Raw genomic sequence first — 21,717 nt, 5'->3', positions numbered from 1 at the left:
ACTGTAGTTTGACATGATTGAGAAGTGTTTTAGAGTATTATATAATAGATATTAGGGACAGGATGGAACAATGAGTTTTGTTGTGCAGTTCGGACATTTCATTTGATAAGGTTGAAGTCAGTGTCTTCATGCAAAATTGTCTGATAACTCTAACCTGTAGATTGATCATAATTGAGTGATTTAGAGTAATAAAATAATAAACTTTTGGAAGGTATGCAGCAGTTATTTTTGTTCTGCAGTCTGGGAGTTTTGATTATAAGATTTAAGTCACCTTCAAGTTTTATACAACATATATTTTATTTCCCTAATATTAGCTTTGAGAATTTGAATCTTAATTCTATTATGGATTCGTGTCAAGGTACTATGTTCTTTGCTTCCAGTAGGATGAGAGAATTTGATATTATGGATGATGTGTAATTACTAATGACCACTCAAATTAAGGTCTACTTGTATTTTGTATACTATGGATGATGTTATTGTTTGTAGCTTAGACAGGTTTTTCCATTAGGGTGTCTACTTATGGAAATCATCATTAAAAGTATTCTATGTTTTTTTAGAAGTTCACTTTACTAATTAATTAAGAAAGTGAACTCATTTTTATTAAAGTGACTTTTAATTAAAAAGTGACTAAAGTAGCTCACTTTAAAATTTAATTAAAAGATAGCAATAGATCTCATGGTTAGATCTCAATCGTTGAAGATTAGGTTTTTGGCTCATGTCAAAGTTATAGAAGAAAGAGAGGGCAAAGGACAAATACAAACAAAACATTCATTTCACAAGTCACATGAGTGAAGAAGAAAATCAAAGATCTGATTTCCAGCCATTTGTGAGGATTTCAACAGTAGTTCAGCAAGAAGGAAACTAGTCTTTAACAAGATTAGGCAACCAGTCAGCAACAAGGAAAAGAGCAGCCATATGGCCCAACAAAGTAGGCTGTACAACTATCTGTATGGATTTCATACCATCATATGGATTCTGTACAAGTATACGGATTAGAGGGCATGCTACCTCAATTTCTATGCAGACTGTAATTTTCAGGTTTGTTGTTCATTTGATTAATTTCTCAGAGCCATTTTTCCATGTAAGGGAGCTCTTGTAAGTTCCAAAGATAATTTTGAATGATTAAATAATCCAGAAGGGCAGAGATATTTGTGCGTTGTGTGTGATTGCTTTTCTCATTTTCAGCTGCATGCAAACGTTAATAATTCCAACAGCTAGATCTGATCTGTTTGCGTAGAGAGCTAGTCTTAGGATATTTTAATATGGTATTAGAGCAATTGCTATGAGAGAACAACAAATATATTGTTTTCCAACTTACTTCATCAAGATTGAGAGATAGATCTCAGGAGAACCATGTCGGTAACTAGTGTGAAAGTTGAGGATCGACTTGATGGGGTTTCAAATTTCTTGCCATGGAAGGCAATAATCTCAGTGATCTTGAAGGAGCAAGACTTGTGGGAAGTCGTGTCCAACCCTCCAACTCTAACACAAACATCAGGCAGCATGCAGACATCAACAATAGTAGATCTTGCATTGCAGGCAACGTGGGATAAGGACATAAAGGTACAAAAGGTGATCCTTGAAGCTATTAAGGATCATTTGATTTCACATGTTGTAGAAAAGACTAGATCTAAGGATATGTTTGATGCCTTCCTATTGTTTTCGCTCAAATTGTACACCAGAATGCGGCAACGCTCAGGGCAGGGACTGTCACTCTTACCCCGACCCTCTCCGTTTAAGCTATCTCCCTAGAGCAGGCTAAGGGGGGTAGTCCCTATGGATGAGATGATGAGTTTGAGAGACACAATTGAATGGCCTAACAACTTGGTTAAGGACAGTTGAAAAGTTTAATTATTTAGCACAACTTGATTAGATTTATTGAAATTATTAATTAGAGACCAGTGCCATAAGAGTCAATTTACTTGCACAATTTGAATTGAAATTTCAAGTTACTAGTTGAACAGTTGCTGCAATATGCAAATATATCCTAAATGGAGTGAAAAACCTAGATCTAAGTGAAATGCAAGATCTTGGTAGATTTTAGTTAAATGCCCTATCTAGGTGAACCCTTACTCTCAACTGTTTTGAAGTTAGTCTCAAATGTAGGTTGTAGAGAGAAGTCCAAAGGAAGGAGGCTCAGGCCTCATTAATGATACCTCTTGTTGACCATTGCGTGTCAACTTCCCATAGCAGTACACCCCCTTTTTTCTTCGCAAAAGGAATAGTGCTTGATTGATGTGTCTGTGCCATTCGACAGTCATCGTCGACTTGATCATATTATGTTGTAAACCCAGTCTGCATGTGTAAATTGTAAATAATCTTAGCAGATCTGAGTCATGTATGTAAATTGCCTAGGTAGACCTAATTTTCTAGTGATAATCTACGTTCCGGAAGGTTTTTTTGTCTCACCGATCTATAATCGGCAAAGTTTTCCTTCAACCTAACCCCAAAGTCGGAATGAATTTTATCATTAGAATCTTAGAGGAATCCTAGTGTTAATCTGCTAGATTATAGTTGTGTCGCAGAACTGGGTGGTCTATGAGGGTTTATGTCAAATGGGTTTTCCCCCTTGAGATGTAAAATTGTAAAAGTCATGATGTAAAGTGTTTTGAGGGTTAGAAAATGTTTTAATCCCCTCATAAGTCCTAAGTTCTAGCTCCTAGGTGATTTTTCCAAAGGCTAAGTTCGAGGATCCATTTAAAAAATAAAAATTAAAAATTAAAAAAATAAAAAACAATAAAAAAATAAAAGATATAAATAATTAAAAATAATAATAATAATAATAAAATTTAAAAAATTAAAAAAAATAATTTAAAAATAAAAAAAAATAATAAAATAAAATAAGAACTTAAAAAATAATAAAATAATAATAAGTTGAATTTTTGAGTAAATAAATGCAGAATTTCAAATTTTTAATGCATTAAAAATTCGACGGATGAGATTAAGAGATATCTTGATCCTCATCGACGGTCGAGATCATTTTGACATGGATCACTCGAACTAGCCGTTGGGAATTTTTCCTTTAAATAGGGTGCTAGGGGTCATTTGAGATCATTCGATCTGTGAGTCTTGTGCTGAAGAAAGCTCTCTTGTAAACTTTTTCTGGTGCAAATAAAGAAAGACTTTGGGGTTGAAATCTTGCTGGTGTTACTCTCCTGAAGTGTTGTGAGCTGTTTTATTTTCTGCATAATTTTATTTTCAGCCATTAGTAATAGCTTGATGTAGAGTATTGTTGAACATAGGTATCTTGTTCACTTACTAGGGTTTGAATGGTAATAGTATTTTTGAAATAATGGCAGGTATCTCCATTGCATCTTGAATCTAGTACTGTTTTTTCTCTCTTTATTGATGGTTGAAGTGAGCTATGCAGGAAACCCTTATTGAGAAAATCAGTGGGTGTTTGGGGAAGTTCTCAGCTGAACCAACCAACTCCCGCAAAGCATTCTTGTAGAGCCCAGTCAGTTTCGATTTTGGGTCTATCATTTAAGTTTATTTTATGAATGCATGAGAGTTTTTCTAAAGTATCTCATAGTAAATCTGAAATTTTGAAAATATTACTGTGGATTATTGGTAAACCTGGCTGTTTAAGAGTCGAAAAGTTGTAACGCTGTAATTATTTAGCTGATTTAGGGTTTTAGTTTCGTTTTCTACACATATTATTTCTGGGTGTTTGTTTTTCCATTATAGGTTGCAGGGTTTCTGAAGATTTCTGAGGGTTTATCTAAGCTGTTTTGCTGTCCAAGGGTTTCAATTTCAGTTGTTTTCAGATCTGGAAGTCTTTGAGAGGGTTTCGTTTGTATTGCAGGAAGAAAGTTCTCGAAGATTTTTTTTTGTGAACTGGGGGAAACCCTTGCCGCTTTACCATCTCTAGATTCATTGCCATCTCTTCATCAATCGAAGTTGTTCCTGCATCTTTCATCCATTGCTCAACATCTTCAATCATTGCCACTGTTGCACCTGCAAACAAATAGCAGAACCCGTGGCCCCTGCGTCGATTTTTTTTTGGGTTATACGCTGTCATGTGCAGTCATTTCCAAGTCTGCTGCAAGTCCACAGCGCCAAGGCCACCGATTCCACCTGCATCCTCTGCTTATCAGCCCATCCGCTGCCTCATTTTCCTGCACGCGTTCTTCTAAACCTCCCATCGAACTCGCCTCACTGCTCCCTCATCCTTCTCCGCAATTCTCCTTTGTCTGTTGCCATTCTCCATCCTTCACGCTGCAGTCACTGCGTCAAACTTGCTGCCATAATCACATTTTCCTCCACGCAGTTCCAAATCTTGTTACCTGTCTAGAAAAAAAAACAAGAAACGCGTGATCTCCTTCTGCTGCCGCCATCAAAATCTGCAGCGTCCAGGCAGCAGCGCCCTCACGCAGTCACATTTGCTCGGCTCTCTTGCTGCCGTCAGGCTCACGTACACATAGAAAAGCAGTGAAATTATATGCGTGGGTTACACGTTTTGATTTTCCATGTTTGGTTTCAGTTTTGGATAGTTTTATTTTTGTTTCATCGATTAGTCTTTAGTTTTAGATTTGAAGTTTAGCTTTAGGCTTAGATAATTTTAATGTTAGCTTTATCATATGTAAATTTGAAAATTTAGGGTTCTGATTTAGCTTTTTTTTATTTTATTTTTACTTTGACTTTATGTCAAATAAAAAATAAAAAGAATTAAAAAAAAGCATAAAAAAGTTCCTTTACTTTCTATAGATTAGGTTAGTTTTAGATTAAATTTTATTTTTTATTTTTTAGGTTTTGTTTCAGTTTGAGTTTAAAATTTTAAAAAATCATAAAAAATATAAAAATAAAAAATCATAAAAATTATAAAAAGCATAAAGAGTTTCTTTTCTTTTAGTTTAGATTTTGATTAAATTTAGTTTAGATTTAATTTTGTTTAAAGTTAAAAAAAAAAATTAAAAAAAAAATAATAATAATAATAAAAAAATAAAAAAGGTTTCTTTTAATTTAGTTTAGATTTTAGTATTATTTAGATTTTTGATTTAAAGTTTCATTTAGTCTTTAGTCTTGTTTTATTTGAAAAATATAAAAATATTTTGGAAATTTTTTGCCAGTTTCAGTCTTGGCTCAGGGATTTGTTATGTTTGCAATATATCTTTTCTGTTGAGGCTAAAATTTTGATGTGGGAATAATATTTATCATTTCTTTATATGGTTAAACATGCTTAAATGTTCATTTGAAGATTAACTACATGAATGTGATCTCTGGTTAGCATTTTACGTGGTTGTTTAAAGCATTTTATCTTTCGAAATTTTAATTGCTAGAGTATCATTAAGCCATTGAGCATTTATTGATTATCTCACATTTGGTAAAAGTTAAAATTTGTTTGAGTTGTTTGATGGTAAATGATTGCTAATGAGTTCACATTTCTGTAGCATTTGATAAATAATCGTTTAATTATTTATTTCATAAGGCACTGATCTATTAAATTAATAAAATCAATTTAGTGCTTGTTTCCCCTCGTGTCTCCCAACCCAACTGGTCCCAGTTGGTCATTCATTATCCCATAGGGTCTACCCCCCTTAGCTGCGGGAGACAGGCTTAAATGGAGAGATCGGGGATCAGGGTGACAGCCCCTGGTCTGAGCATTGTCGTGACAATCTGTGCGACAACATTTTTTGGCGTCGTTGCCGGGGATAGAGTTTTTTTGTCCTTGGTCCTTTCCTTTCGAGCTTTTCCGTGTTTCACTTCCTGTCCGGGTGGCGACTCCACTTCATATATTATCTACAAGAATGTATACTAGAAGACATCCAAGAAGTCTGTGCAATCCTGCTCCTAATCCTGAAAGGGCTCTCGGGGTATGATTACACAAACTCTCTTCTTGTACACTTCTTGTTAATCTCGGACAAGAAGCCCTCTCTGATATCCATTTGCTTTTTACTAGTCAAGTTGGGCACAACATCATGGATATATACGCCCCTTGCGATTTTTCTAACATTCCATGGTATCCCAATGATCTTTCATCACTTGGGATAGATAAGTTGCCTAACTTTCAGGGAGATAATGCGATTACTACTAATTCGCATTTGAGAGATTTTAGTATATGGATGTCTAAGTATGCAAGGTCTGCTGATTTCCATCATGAGGATGTCAGAATGACTCTTTTCATTTTAACTTTAGGGGGCGATGCCTATGATTGGTTTGCAGAAAAGCCTCGGAATTCATTTAATTCTTTACAATCGATCATTGATGACTTTAAGGAAAAGTATGGAGATAAGAGAGAAGGAAGACGCCTCGTAAAAGCTATTAGCATAATAAAAAAGAGAGAGAATGAAACTGTTGAAGAATTTAACAAAAGGTTTAATGGTATTGTTAGAGAATTACCGCAAGACTATAAACCTACAGACAAATCTCTCCGAGATTTTTACATTGATGCCTTTAGTCCTAAGCCATGTTATGAATTAAGGCGTGCTAGGCTTAATGATTATAGAGATTGCCAAGCCTTAGCTATAGAACTTGAAAAGGACAAGGCAGCATCTGGGAAGTCTGAGATCCCAGGTTTCGATAGGGCTACTACGAAACTAAAAGAACCTAAAGGAAAAGCAGTTCAAGAACCTGAAAGCGAGCTTGTTCAGAAATTGCTCCAAAAGATCGAAAGCATGGAAATCAATCATAATAAGGAGATAGCTACTTTGCAGAATAGGTTGATCCAAATGGAAAGAGCGCAAATGCAAAATTTCCAACCTCGAAATAATAATAGAAATAACAATTGGCAAAAGAAGGGTCAATCTAGTGAGCAGAGACCTCCTAATCCATTAACTAATTTGGTTGATAATGCTCCTCCTTACTGTCGGGTTTGTGATGCTCTTCATGAAGAGGCCACTTGTCCCATCGTTAGAAGAATTTTAGATAATGGAATGTTTGGGGTAGGTGATCAAATAAATGTAGTAGGTAACAAGTTTTCTTTGTCTATGGATGATTGGATAGAGGTCAAGGAAAATAGTCGTGACGTTATGAATCCTTCATCAACTTTTAGTATAAATAACCTTGAAAATGAAGATGACATTTTGGCTAGGTTATATGGTGAAAAACCCTCTCCCGAGCAAATCATGGAAATTGCTAGAGATAAAGGTTTGACCTATTAGAGAAGGGATAAAGATCAGAGTGGGAATCAAATTCCCCCTCGAACTTTTAACCCTAGTTTAAACTCTGGATTAGATGTCGATTTGGGAAGTTGGTTCAACAATGCGAAAATCTGGGTTCCTGTCTCCGAGATTGCTAAAATCCCTTCCCAAAGAGATAAGTTACTAAAAGCTATTCAAGGTCCTCACGTAAATACTTCTCAATAGAAGACTCGGGAAGTTGACTATCACGATGCTCCCATATATTTGCAAAGCTTAGATGTAGATAACAAAGATCACCAGCCTTTCTTTATCACCTTGTTAGTTAATGGATATAAATTGAATAATTGCATGTTGGATTCTGGTGCATCAGCTTGTGTAATGACTAAAAGGGTCATGGAACAGCTTAACTTAAGAGTTTCTAGACCCTACTGTAATATATGTGCCATGGATTCTAAAAAGATTGAAGTGCATGGTTTGATCAAAGATTTACAGGTTCATCTATTAGTTTACCAAGACATCATGATTGTTATGGATATTGTTGTTGTTGATGTGCCTGATGCCTGGGGTATGCTTTTATCCAGAAAGTGGACCTCTGATCTAGGAGGAAGTATTCAAATGAATTGGTCATATGCTATGATTCCTTCTCCTAGGGGTGATGGTTTTGTAAGACTAAATAGAGAGCCCGAAAGAAAATTCCATGTCGAAGATCCTAAGAAACCTCACAACGAGATAATCAAAGAGCAATCTGACATTGGGAACTATGCCATCATGTCTAATTTCATAATTCCTCCCGATGATAAGATTAAGGATCTCAATGATAGAGTTTGGTACATGTACTTCGATGGTGCATCGTCTAGGCATGGTAAAGGTGCTAGAATAGTGCTTAAATCTCCCCTTGATCACATTTTCAAGTTTGCCTATCGATTAGAATTTGAAGCAACCAACAATGTCGCTGAATATGAGGCTGTATTGTTGGATCTTGAATTGGCAAAATCTTTGAAAATTAAGTTGCTTAGCATTAAGGGGGATTCTGATTTAATTATCATGCAGCTTAAAAATAAATTCACATGTAAAAATCAAAGATTAAGGAATTATCGAAATGCTGTGTGGGAATGACCTCAAAGCTATCCCAAGAGAGCAAAATAGTTTGGCAGATGAATTTGCCGTAGTTGCTACTACTTTCCAGTTATCTGATGAGCTAATTAAGGATAAGATCAAAATGGAAGTAATATTTAGACCATCTGTTCCAGATAACTCAAAGCATTGGCAAGTCTTTAATGATGAAAAACAAGTCATTCGTTTTCTTAATAGTTTGGATGAGTTTGAGGATTTCCAGATAGATTCTGAGGAGGATGGATCTTTAAATCATGAGCATATCATAAATCCTACTCCTCGGAATGTGGTTGCCTTAGAGCAACACTTTGATCGTCATGATGCCACGAAGTTGAGAGAGGAAAATAAAATGGACCTAGGCGAATATCTCAAGGTAAACATTGGTACTTCTGAAAACCCAAAGATTGTTAAAACTGGTAAAGGTACTAGTGTGGAGGAAAGAAAAAAGTTAACTTATTTACTTTGCGAATATCGAGATGTTTTGGCTTTTTCTTATGATGAATTAAAGGGCTATAGGGAAGATGTCATGGAACATACTATCCCCTTAAAAGATGAAAATGTAAACCCTTTCGCCAGAAACTTAGGCAGATTAATCCTAAGTTAGCCCCTTTGGTTCAGAAAGAGCTTGCGAAAATGCTTGCAGCTGGAATTATTGCTCAAACAAGGCATTCGACGTGGTGTTCAAATCTCGTGATTGTTAGGAAAAAGAACAGTATGATAAGGCTCTGTGTCGATTTTCGAAATCTTAATCTAGCATGCAAGAAAGATAATTACCCTTTGCCAAACATGGAGACTTTATTGCAAAGAGTAACCGGTTCTGGAATGATGTCATTTCTAGATGGCTTTTCTGGGTACAATCAAATGTGGGTTAAAAAGGAAGATCGCCATAAAACCACGTTCACCACACCATGGGGTACCTTTGAATACATTAGAACGCTGTTTGGATTAACCAACGCTGGGGCTACATTTCAAAGGGCTATGGATTATGCCTTCAAAGGGTTAATTGGGAAATTTATTGAGATTTACCAAGATGATCTTATTGTTTTTTCTAAAGATGGTATCAGTCATATAAATCATCTTAGGCAGGTTTTCGATAGATGTAGAGAATATGGGATTTCTTTGAATCCAGCTAAGTCTGTTTTTGGAGTAACAGAAGGGAAATTGCTTGGCCATATCATTTCTAAGGATGGAATCAAGATTGATCCTGAAAGAATTGAAGCAATCCAAAAGATTCCTCTTCCTCATAATCTTAAATCCCTTCAGTCTTTCCTTGGAAAGACAAATTTTCTTAGAAGGTTTATTCCAAATTACGCAGAAATAGCTAAGCCTATTTAAAGTCTTCTAAAGAAAGATGCAAAATTTGTTTGGCAAGAAGATGACAAAAAGGCTTTTCAAGAAATCAAATGTGCTATTACAAGGGCTTCTGTCTTAGTTAGTCCCAATTATTCCAAGGATTTCATGATTTTTTCTTTCGCTTCCGAAGATACCATTGCTGGTGTGCTGTTACAAAAGAATAAAGATGGTCACAAGCAGCCTATTGCTTTCATGAGTAGAGCGCTTCAAAATTCTAAATTGAAGTACAATACCATGGAAAAGCAAGCTTATGCCCTAGTCAAGTCTCTTAAGCACTTCAAAACTTATGTGGGCTATTCTAAAATCATCGCTTTCGTCCCACATTCTGCTGTTAAAGATATATTAACTCAAACTGATTGCTTAGGGACTCGCACTAGGTGGGTTACTAAAATACAAGAATATGATTTAGAGATCAGACCCACCAAGCTAGTCAAAGGCCAAGGTTTGGCTCAAATGTTGACTGAAAGTAACGAAAAGACTCTTGGTTTGTTTTGTCTTAGCGATCTATCTTTGCCGGAATTGCAAAGATTAGCAGAGCATGAGTGATACAAGGACATTGTTTATTACTTGATGAATCTTACATGTCCTAACCATTTAGCTGCTCATAAGAGAAGGGCTCTTAGACTAAAAGCCACTAAGTATTGCCTTATGAAGGATGGCCTTGGATGGAGAAATCTTGAGGGCATAGTGCTTAGGTGTGTTGATGACGTTGAGTCCAAGAAATTAATCTTTGAGTTTCATTCAGGATTTTGTGGTGGTCATTTTGCTGCTAGAACTACCATCCACAAAATCCTGAGAGCTGGTTATTATTGGCCTTCAATTTTTTCTGATGTGCATAAGTTTGTTAGAACTTGTCAAGCCTGTCAACTATTCACTGGGAAACAGAAGCTTGCTGCTCTGCCCCTACAACCTGTCATTGTAGAGGTACCTTTTCAGCATTGGGGTCTGGACTTCATAGGGAAGTTCCATGAAAATTCTAGCAATGGCTATTCATGGATTTTGACTGCTATGGATTATTTCACTAAATGGGTTGAAGCCATTCCTGCTAAGAATTCCACTGAAAAGGTTATTATGGATTTCATTGAAAATAATATCATTACTAGATTTGGTGTCCCTGCTAAGATCACTAATGACAATGCCAAAGCCTTTAGTTCCTCAGAGTTTTCATCTTTTTGTTTCAAGTATGGCATTGTCTTATCTCATTCGTCAAATTACTATTCTCAGGGTAATGGTCTGGCCGAATCAAGTAACAAGAATCTCATAACCATTATCAAGAAGATAGTAGGAGATAATAAGAGATCATGGGATAGCAAATCAAGTATGCTTTATGGGCAGATAGAATCACTAAGAAGAAAGCTACTGGTAAATCTCCCCTTGAATTAGTTTATGGCTTGGATGTAACCTTACCTGTGCACCTGAAATTGCCAGCTTATCAGCTCCTTCAGAATTTTTCTACTAATAAGGATGTTGTTCAGAATAGAATAGATCAGATTGTGGAGTTAGATGAAACTCGTAGGACAACTTTTGATGCTATATGTAAAAATCAGTCTAACATTAAGAAAAGCTTTGATAAATTCTCTCGATCTAGATCTTTGCAGGCGGGAGATATGGTACTTCTTTGGGATCGCAAGAATGAAAAACCAGGAAAACATAAGAAGTTCGACAATTTGTAGCTGGGACCGTACACCATTCGAGATATAGCTGGACCAAACTCATTCCACTTGAGCAGATTGGATGGCAAACCACTTGATCTACCTGCGAATGGCCAAATGCTCAAGCTGTTCTTCAAAGATGATATCTGATGCCATAGGGCATCCTTTGTATTGTATTTCTAACCCTACTCCATGTTATTTCAGCATTTCATTTCTGTTTTAGGGTTAGATTTACTTTTCTAGATAGTTAATAAATGAAGAGCTTATATCTTTCATGTGCTTAATGTTATATGATGATTTTTTGGACAGACGCTACTTATTTTTGTTGTGTGTTGCATGGATGTAGATTCTGGATTCTCACATTCCTGCAGTGCAGCAACGTGTCCCCAAGTGGAGCCAGATGTTGACCACTGCGTGTCAATTTCCCATAGCAGTACACCCCCTTTTTTCTTCGCAAAAGGGATAGTCTTTGATTGACGTGTCCGTGCCATTCGATAGTCATCGTCAACTTGATCATATTATGTTGTAAATCCAGTCTGCATGTGTAAATTGTAAATAATCTTAGTAGATCTGAGTCATGTATGTAAATTGCCTAGGTGGACTTAATTTTCTAGTGATAATCTACGTTCCGGAAGGTTTTTTGTCTCACCGATCTATGATCGGCAGAGTTTTCCTTCAGCCTAACCCCAAAGCCGGAATGAATTTTGTCATTAGAAGCTTAGAGGAATCCTAGTGTGTTAATCTGCTAGATTATAGTTGTCTCGTAGAACTGGGTGGTCTATGAGGGTCTATGTCAAATGGGTTTTCCCCCTTGAGATGTAAAATTGTAAAAGTCATGATGTAAAGTGTCTTGAGGGTTAGAAAATGTTTTAATCCCCTCATAAGTCCTAAGTCCTAGGTCCTAGGTGATTTTTCCAAAGGCTAAGTTCGAGGATCCATTTAAAATAATAATAATAATAATAATAAAATTTAAAAAATTAAAAAAAATAATAAAAATAAAATAAGAACTTAAAAAATAATAAAATAATAATAAGTTGAATTTTTGAGTAAATAAATGCAGAATTTCAAATTTTTAATGCATTAAAAATTCGACGGATGAGATTAAGAGATATCTTGATCCTCATCGACGGTCGAGATCATTTTGACATGGATCACTCGAACTAGCCGTTGGGAATTTTTCCTTTAAATAGGGTGCTAGTGGTCATTTGAGATCATTCGATCTGAGAGTCTTGTGCTGAAGAAAGCTCTCTTGTAAACTTTTTCTGGTGCAAATAAAGAAAGACTTTGGGGTTGAAATCTTGCTGGTGTTACTCTCCTAAAGTGCTGTGAGCTGTTTTATTTTCTGCATAATTTTATTTTCAGCCATTAGTAATAGCTTGATGTAGAGTATTGTTGAACACAGGTATCTTGTTCACTTACTAGGGTTTGAATGGTAATAGTATTTTTGAAATAATGGCAGGTATTTCCATTGCATCTTGAATCTAGTATTGTTTTTTCCCTCTTTATTGATGGTTGAAGTGAGCTGTGCAGGAAACCCTTATTGAGAAAATCAGTGGGTGTTTGGGGAAGTTCTCGGCTGAACCAGCCAACTCCCGCAAAGCATTCTCTTGTAGAGCCCAACCAGTTTCGATTCTGGGTGTATCATTTAAGTTTATTTTATGAATGCATGAGACTTTTTCTAAAGTATCTCATAGTAAATCTGAAATTTTGAAAATATTACTGTGGATTATTGATAGACCTGGCTCTTTAAGAGTCGAAAAGTTGTAAATGTTGTAATTATTTAGTTGATTTAGGGTTTTAGTTTCATTTTCTACACATATTATTTTTGGGTGTTTGTCTTTCCATTACAGGTTGCAGGGTTTCTGAAGATTTCCGAGGGTTTATCTAAGTTGTTTTGTTGTCCAAGGGTTTCAATTTTAGTTGTTTTCAGATCTGGAAGTCTTTGAGAGGGTTTCGTTTGTATTGCAGGAAGAAAGTTCTCGAAGATTTTTTTTGTGAACTGGGGAAAACCCTTGCCGCTTTACCATCTCTAGATTCATTGCCTTCTCTTCATCAATCAAAGCTGTTCCTGCATCTTTCATCCATCGCTCAACATCTTCAATCCTTGCCACCGTTGCACCTGCAAACAAATAGCAGAATCCGTGGCCCCTGCGTCGATTTTTTTTGGGTTATATGCTGTCACGTGTAGTCATTTCCAAGTCTGTTGCAAGTCCACAGCCCCAAGGCCACCGATTCCACCTGTGTCCTCTACTTATCTGTCCATCCGCTGCCTCATTTTCCTGCACGCGTTCTTCTAAACCTCCCATCAAACTCGCCTCACTGCTCCCTCATCCTTCTCCGCAATTCTCCTCTGTCCGTTGCCATTCTCCATCCTTCACGCTGCAGTCACTATGTCAAACCTGCTTCCACAATCACATTTTCCTCCACGCAGTTTCAAATCTTGTTACCTGTCCAGGAAAAAAAAATGAAACGCGTGATCTCCTTTTGCTGCCGCCGTCAAAATCTGTAGCGTCCAAGCAGTAGTGCCCTCACGCAGTCACATTTGCTCGGCCCTCCTGCTGCCGTCGGGCTCACGTACACATAGAAAAGCAGTGAAATTATATGCGTGGGTTACACGTTTTGATTTTCCATGTTTTGTTTCAGTTTTGGATAGTTTTATTTTTGTTTCATCGATTAGTCTTTAGTTTTAGATTTGAAGTTTAGCTTTAGGCTTAGATAATTTTAATGTTAGCTTTATCATATGTAAATTTCAAAATTTAGGGTTTTGATTTAGCTTATTTTTATTTTTATTTTTATTTTTTTTACTTTGACTTTATATCAAATAAACAATAAAAAGAATTATAAAAAAAAGCATAAAAAAGTTCCTTTACTTTCTATAGATTAGGTTAGTTTTAGATTAAATTTTATTTTTTATTTTTTAGGCTTTGTTTCAGTTTGAGTTTAAAATTTTAAAAAATCATAAAAAATATAAAAATAAAAAATCATAAAAATTATAAAATTATAAAAAGCATAAAGAGTTTCTTTTCTTTTAGTTTAGATTTTGATTAAATTTAGTTTAGATTTAATTTTGTTGAAAGTCAAATAATAATAATAATAATAAAATAAAAAAGGTTTATTTTAATTTAGTTTAGATTTTAGTATTATTTAGATTTTTGATTTAAAGTTTCATTTAGTCTTTAGTCTTGTTTTATTTGAAAAATATAAAAATATTTTGGAAATTTTTTGCCAGTTTCAGTCTTGGCTCAGGGATTTGTTATGTTTGCGATATATCTTTTCTACTGAGGCTAAAATTTTGATGTGGGAATAATATTTATCATTTTTTTATATGGTTAAACATGCTTAAATGTTCATTTGAAGATTAACTACATGAATGTGATCTCTGGTTAGTATTTTACGTGGTTGTTTAAAGCATTTTATCTTTTGAAATTTTAATTGCTGGAGTATCATTAAGCCATTGAGCATTTATTGATTATCTCACATTTGGTAAAAGTTAAACTTTGTTTGAGTTGTTTGATGGTAAACGATTGTTAATGAGTTCATATTTCTGCAGCATTTGATAAATAATCGTTTAATCATTTATTTCATAAGGCACTGGTCTATTAACTTAATAAAATCAATTTAGTGCTTGTTTGCCCTCGTGTCTCCCAACTCAGCTGGTCCCCAGTTGGTCATTCATTATCCCATAGGGTCTACCCCCCTTAGCTGCGGGGGACAAGCTTAAACGGAGGGATCGGGGATCAGGGTGACAGCCCTTGGTTTGAGCGTTGTCGTGACAATTTGTGCGACAACACCTCCCGTGGAGTTCTAACCACCCAAATGCCTCTGTTCCTACAAGGGATTTCCCACAAGAGAACTGGAAGGTCACCTGTGTTCATTGTTAACCACAAATGAGGGTCTAAATTGTGCAAGTTGGGCGAGAAAGGTTGTCCTATCTTCTTACAACCAAGCTTATGCTTGGAGGTTTATTTTATTAATGCACTTCTAAACTTAGAATGAAATGCAAAATGTGAGTGAACTCTTCAATAAGATTAGTAATAAGTACTTCAAATTATTTTGATTCACACGCTTAAATATGAGAACAATTAGGTGAAGCACTTAAGTATTTATCTCAAATGAAGCAAGATGGAATACAAGAGAGATCACAATTGGCAAAAGATTGATAGGTCTTGTTATCATTTATGATCACTTAAAGAGCCAAGATTAGCTAACAATACCAAGAGCAATATTAGGCAATCAAGATTTACCACAAGAAACACTTATACAATTAGCAATAGGAACTTGAAATCACAATGCTTCAAGATATGATGCCCAATTTGAATTACTCCACTAACTCAATGCTCATCAATGACAATAAACAGTACTATTAGCAAATCTCATGAATGAACCAATTTCTCTCAATTGACAAATAGAAAGGATTATTAATGGCAAGATCTCTTCTTAAACTTGATATGACAATTAGAGACAATAATGAAATGCACTACAATGATTATCAAAGACCTTATCTATGCCAATCAAGATGTCCTTAATGAAACCAATGCTAGAGCCAATTAGAGCACAATTATTTTGAAATGAGATTGCTAACAGTGATTTCCCAATGTGTGATTAGATGCCAAAAGAACAAGATCAAATCATTCAAAAGTTCCTTTTAGAGATAAACAAGACTTTACAAGAGCAATCACTTAACACTTTATTATGCACTTAGAACAAGAGAAATAAAGTTCCCAAGGGTTAGCAATGAGTTCCCATGACTTTCAAGCCTTCTCAAGATGATTTCTTATCACTGAAACAAGTATATATCAGACTTAAATAAGCATATATATGACTTAAATAAGCATATATCAGACGTCTTTTCACTTATATCAGATTTCCAAAATCATTTAGACAATCACCAATTAAGAACATATAGGTTGATTAGCCTTTTGTGTTCAGTGTGCAATGTTATTAGGCTTATATGAAAGTCTTTTAGAGCAATTTAGAGATGATTATATGAGATTAGTACCACTGCTGCAAGGCTGCCTTAGGTCTGATCATGAAAAAAATGAGGAAAATAAAGGGTAAGAGAGAAAACCCTGGGCCTAGAGGCCTTGCTTGATGGAGGGATGGTCTTCTTGTCTGCACTAGAATTCCTTCAAACACCTGCAGCACAAGTATTAGCTTTGACAAATGATAGATCAACCCTCTTATGATTGATGTTAGGGTTTCTAAGGCTGTTTGGAGGACAAATGAGGCTTCAAACCCTTGAGATGCTTCCTCAACCAATGATAGGTCTGCAAAACAAATTGTTAGCTTGAAAGACAATGGATTAATGAGCCCGCAACCACAAAAATTAGTCCTAAAAGCAAGTGTCAAGACCACAAAATTGCCAAGAGAAGATTGTGGCTAGGGTATAGAGGCCTAAGGAGGATTGTGTTAGGGCTAAAATGGCCAATAAGGCCTGCTGCCTAGGGCTTTAAGGCCTGCGGCCAAGGAGAAAAGCCCTTAAAAGGTCTGTTGCTTGCAACAAAAGGCCTAAAAGGCATGCGACTCACAAGGAAGAGGCCACAAATGGCCTGCAACCTACAAAGAAAGGCCACAAGGGCTTGTGGCTAATGCCCTAGAGGATGTTAGAAAATCAAAAAGGCAGAAAGATTTTCTTATGTTGATAATTACTTGTGATATTCTTGTAGTCTTATTAACTTTCTTTATGTTCTTCTTTTATTTTCTTTTCATCAAGCAATTATCAAATCAAAACATGAAGATCAACAACACCAGATGTAGGCACTCAGCCAGGGCTAAAACCCCTCTATAGGGGAAAACCCAGTCAAATTCTTCCACTAGTAAAATTTAGATAGACCAAGACCTTATACCTGACCAAAAGACCTTCCTCACTCCACCAGGTCAGCCCTCAAACTGTCCTTCTAGACTCCAAAGATCAATTGCAACAATACTGCATCAAAGACAAAATTTTGGCCCTACTGCTTCAGAATTTTGGCCCAACTACTTCATCATTTCGGTCCATCTACTTTATAATTTCAACCCCACTTCAGTTTTGTAATTTTGGCCCTTTCAACAACCCAAAATATTCACACGTGTGGTAGTAGAGAGAAATTTCGACTTCTTTTGCTTAACAAAGACTTCCTTCTCCTTCGCTAGGTTTTCCTCCTTTTTCTTCTTCCAACTATTGTAGATTGAACTTGTGTGATGTATGTTCCAAATGAGGTCGAGTTGTTTCCTTTATACAGTGAATCTGTGAGGTCAAATTCCCTTGATGAGGCCGACTTGCCCTTCTTTGAGGCTGACTTGGTGGAGGAGGCCTAAATGACCTAATTTACATCAAAATAAATTTCTTTCTTGATAGATAAAGCCCAAGAAGGGTCTTTTACATGATGACAAGGACAAGAACTCTTGACATAAGCCTTAGAAGCTTGCAATGGAGGCTTTGACCTATTAACCATTGACCCAAGCATGAAAGCCATGCTTTAATAAGTCAATTTCTTTTATAATAAAATTTCTTTATCTTTCTTTTGACAAATACATTACATTATGACTCTAATACAATTATGAAGACCGACAATAGTTACTTTTTTCAACACTTCCTCTTAACTAGGGAGGTATTCATAATTACACATATACATAGGTACATGGGAGATCTCAAAATGATATGCTCTATGAAGAGTCACAACACACACATTGCTATAAATTAGATACCTGACTAGGGTACTCTAATTGGGTGGGACTAAGGTGTAGTCAAGCTTTAGCCACTCTAGGCACCATCATATTTTTAAGCTCTAACACCAACCTAGGGATCTAGGTGCATATCCAAGGTCGGAGCACCAAGATCAACTCAACCCTCCCTAATTCGATATCTAGACATCAACACATAGGCCGGTGAAATGCCCTCCCAAACATGTTGTCGCCATAAGATGCTTTATCTCTCCAAATCAAGTAAATCAATATATATATCTACCAATCAAAGCATGCTTTAAACGTTCAACGTTTTTATGGAGAGATCCTGTACAATCACGACCCCAATCAGTAATAAACCTTCAAATATATATACAAGTAAACACAAATCTTTGGGGTCCTCATACTTTCTGATGCTACTTATATCATCATCGCATTATCCAAATACAACACTTCGAAAGCTTTCTTCCTTCATTTCTTCAGTAGCACCAAATACAACCTCAACGCTTCTCGAGTCTTTTGTTTGCAAATCCATCTGTAGTACTTGCATTCATTCTTCGGTTTCATTCTTTCTTCAAGGTACTTATGGCAGTCATAATATGTCCTCCCTCTTAACCGGGGAGATATACCCTTTCTTTTATCAAAACTCTCTCTCAAGTCAACAATTACCTTCTTTTGGAGAGACTTCAATCTTTCAAGGCTTTATTTGTTTCTCATGGCATCAAGGTCATCTTGATCATCATCATTCTTGTAACTTCCTTCATCATGCTTATTATCATCTTCAATTATTATCTTCAACATCTTGAAGATTATGTACCTGCAAAACTTTAATAGCAGGTACAACCAGATAGGAGCATGAAGTCAACTATATCAAACTCATGTCACTACAATGGAAGCATCATTCAAGTTTTAGACATCAAGTTAAAATTGGCAACTAGGGCCAAACTCCATGTGGGTCATCTTATTAATGGAAGCTGAATTTTTCTTGGATCCCTCTCATCGAGAGGTGTAGGATTGATCTAAAGATCATCCGATTTCGATAAATATTCATGGAGATATGAATTTATTAGTGTTATGGGACAATTTGTCAAGGTCGGCCAGCAACCAAATAAACCCCACTTGTGCTCAACGTTTTAGTATAAATAGAGGTGGCCTTCAAGTCATTTCAACACACTTGGGATCTCTTCCTCTCTACTTGTCTTTGGGTTTTAGTAGGAGGAGAGATCCTAAGGGATAACGCTGCCCTAATCCAAAGGGCAGAAGCTGGAACTGCCGGGAATAGTCGGAATTGCTAGAACTGCCGGGAAAAGCCGGAACTGCCAGAACTGCCGGGAAAAGTCAGAATTGCCGGGAAAAGTCGGAACTGCCGGGAATAGCCGAAACTGTCAAAACTGTCGGGAATTGCCGAAATAGCCAAAATTGTCGAAACTGCCGGAACTGTCGGAATTGCCGGGAAAAGCCGGAACTGCCAAGAATAGCCAGAATTGCCGGAATTGTCGGAACTGTCGCGAACTGCCGGAATTGTCGGAACTGCCGGGAATAGCCGAAATTGTCGGAATTGCCAGAACTGCCGAGAACTGCCGGGAATAGTCGGAATTGCCGGAACTGTCGGAACTGCCGAGAATAGCCAGAACAGCCGGGAAAGCTGACGCAGAGGGCAGAAACCGGAATTGCTGGGAACTGCCGGAACTACTGGGAAAAGTCGGAACTGCCGGAATTGCCAAGAATAGTCGGAACTGCCGGGAACAGCCGAAATTTCCAAAATTGGCGGAACAACCAGAGCATCTATCTCCGAAGGAGAGCAGCATGCAAGGGACAACTAACTAACATTGGGACAGTTGTATGGTACTTAGCAGCAAATACACCAAGCATGCAAGGGACACCTAGCATGCCACAACAAGCATGCAAAGGACAACAAGCAAGCTAGGGACAACAAGCAAGCAAGATGCAGCTAGCACATACGTCAGTATGGCAACATGGTGCAACAATGGCACATAATGTAGTACAGTGATGGGTACAGTCATGATTAATGAAGCATGATGAGATGCATCATAGTGATGATGGGTGCAGCACGGTGAAGTGCAGCATGATGACGAAATGCAACACAATGATAGGTGAAGGAGTCACCTTGGAGAATCAGTTGAAGCAACATGTCTTCAATTGATCTCATGTATCATCTTCTTAGAGATGATCTATGCTCTTATCTAGATAAGTCAAAGTGTTGACTTTTGTTGTAAACGTACTATCTCTCTCTTTGCTGAACTATTGAAGAACATATAAGAAGAATTGATCAAGGGTTTCCCCACATTGGGGTTTGTCCCTGGCTAGCGCCACATCTTGTGTCCTCTTGTCTTGGCTTGTCTTCTGTGATTTATGTTTATGTTCTATTTGCAGTTTACTTTAATGCTGATGTGATTGATAATCTGGAAAAGATATTGAGCTAACTGTGAAAATTGAAATAAATTGCTCTAAGCATAGAACATACCTAAAATTAACATGGTATCAGAGCTGAGGTGAAGACAATGCCTAAGCAAGAGTGAAAGAGCAATCACCGAAGATAGTTGGGAAAGGACAAAAGGATCAGTGAATTCCTCATCCCTCTTTAAATTCACCGAGGGTGAAGTCGAAGCAGAGAATATTATCAGAATGGCACAACAGAAATTTCTGATGGCCTACCTAAAGATCACTTCATTGGGAAGCCCGGATCTAAGGGTCGAAGGAAAGGCAGATGCCTTGGTTGTAATAAGTTCAGCCATTATGCGAAGGAGTGTCTGAGGTAGGGACACATCACTTGATCATGATAACAATCATTCCAGGGACATCTTCAATGATCAGAGGAATGACAAGTAATGCAGGTCATCAAGGAAATGACCGACTCTTCAGAGAAAGCAAGGAACCCCAGGTATGAAGAATCAAATGTTGTTTCTGATAAGATAAAGAAGTGTTATCTTGTATTGACCCTCTCCTTCATATTCTTTGGGACTCTGGCTTATTAATCGTAGTGCTTCAAGGCACCTCATCGAATAGAAGGGTTCTCTCTCGAATTTGGTAGAGACGGAAACAACCGTGGGATTATACTTGGAGACAATGCCACCTATCCCGGAAAGGGTGTAGGGAATGTTACCCCTCAATTGAATGAGGGTAACTCTATTCATTTACAAGAATCTCTTTTATGTACCTAATCGCAAGAAGAACTTGGTGTCCATCTCGGAAATGGAAGTCAAAGGTTTCAGGGTGGCATTCATTGCTGGAAAGGTACGTGTTAAAAATAGAATTTTCAAAGATGCTTTTTCTCATGGGTTCAGGGTTGGCAATTTGTACCAAGTTGGAGGATGGTCCATTGGGGATCATATCAATTGACATATCACATCTATAACACCGGAGGTCTACCTATGGGGCCCTACCCGATGTGAGTCAGATGGTGATAGGGATGCCTGAATTCAAGAAGAGCATGAAGGTACATGTCTGAGATGTACCAAAGGAAAATCTTATAAGGGGACCATTCCCCTCATGCAGCAGGTCCACAGGTTTGGAACAGCCCGAGGAGTTTGAGATTCATGATTGGGAATCTCATGTATACAGGTGGAAGAAAGCCCTCTATGGCTTGAAGCAAAACACCCCGGGCCTAGTATGAGAGGATTGATAGCTGTCTGATGAAGCTGAGATTCACTAGGAGTGAAACCGATCCAAACCTTTAGCCAAAGGTTGTGGATGATAGATCTCTCATACCGACACCTTATGAGGACGACCTATTTCTAATAGGTGCAGACCCTGTCATTTGCAGAAGTAAGAGGGAGTTGGATTCCGGATGTGGAATGATAAACTGCAAGCCTGTGACTACCTCGGGGATCTTAACT

The 21,717-nt window shown here is 37.0% G+C and overlaps 1 protein-coding gene across 8 annotated transcripts in view; it reads left to right on the top strand.

Moving 5' to 3' along the window:
- Positions 1-21,717, top strand: part of LOC149144912 (uncharacterized) — a 383,146-nt gene that overhangs the window by 270,532 nt on the left and 90,897 nt on the right. The gene's annotated exons all lie outside the window — the stretch shown is intronic.

This window comes from Pinus tabuliformis, chromosome X, assembly GCF_031772625.1.
Source record: "Pinus tabuliformis cultivar Carrire ecotype Pingquan chromosome X, CPIR1, whole genome shotgun sequence".
Classification (NCBI taxonomy): domain Eukaryota; kingdom Viridiplantae; phylum Streptophyta; class Pinopsida; order Pinales; family Pinaceae; genus Pinus; species Pinus tabuliformis.
Note: the sequence above shows the minus strand (reverse complement) of the source record. Positions and strands in the feature narration are given on the sequence as shown.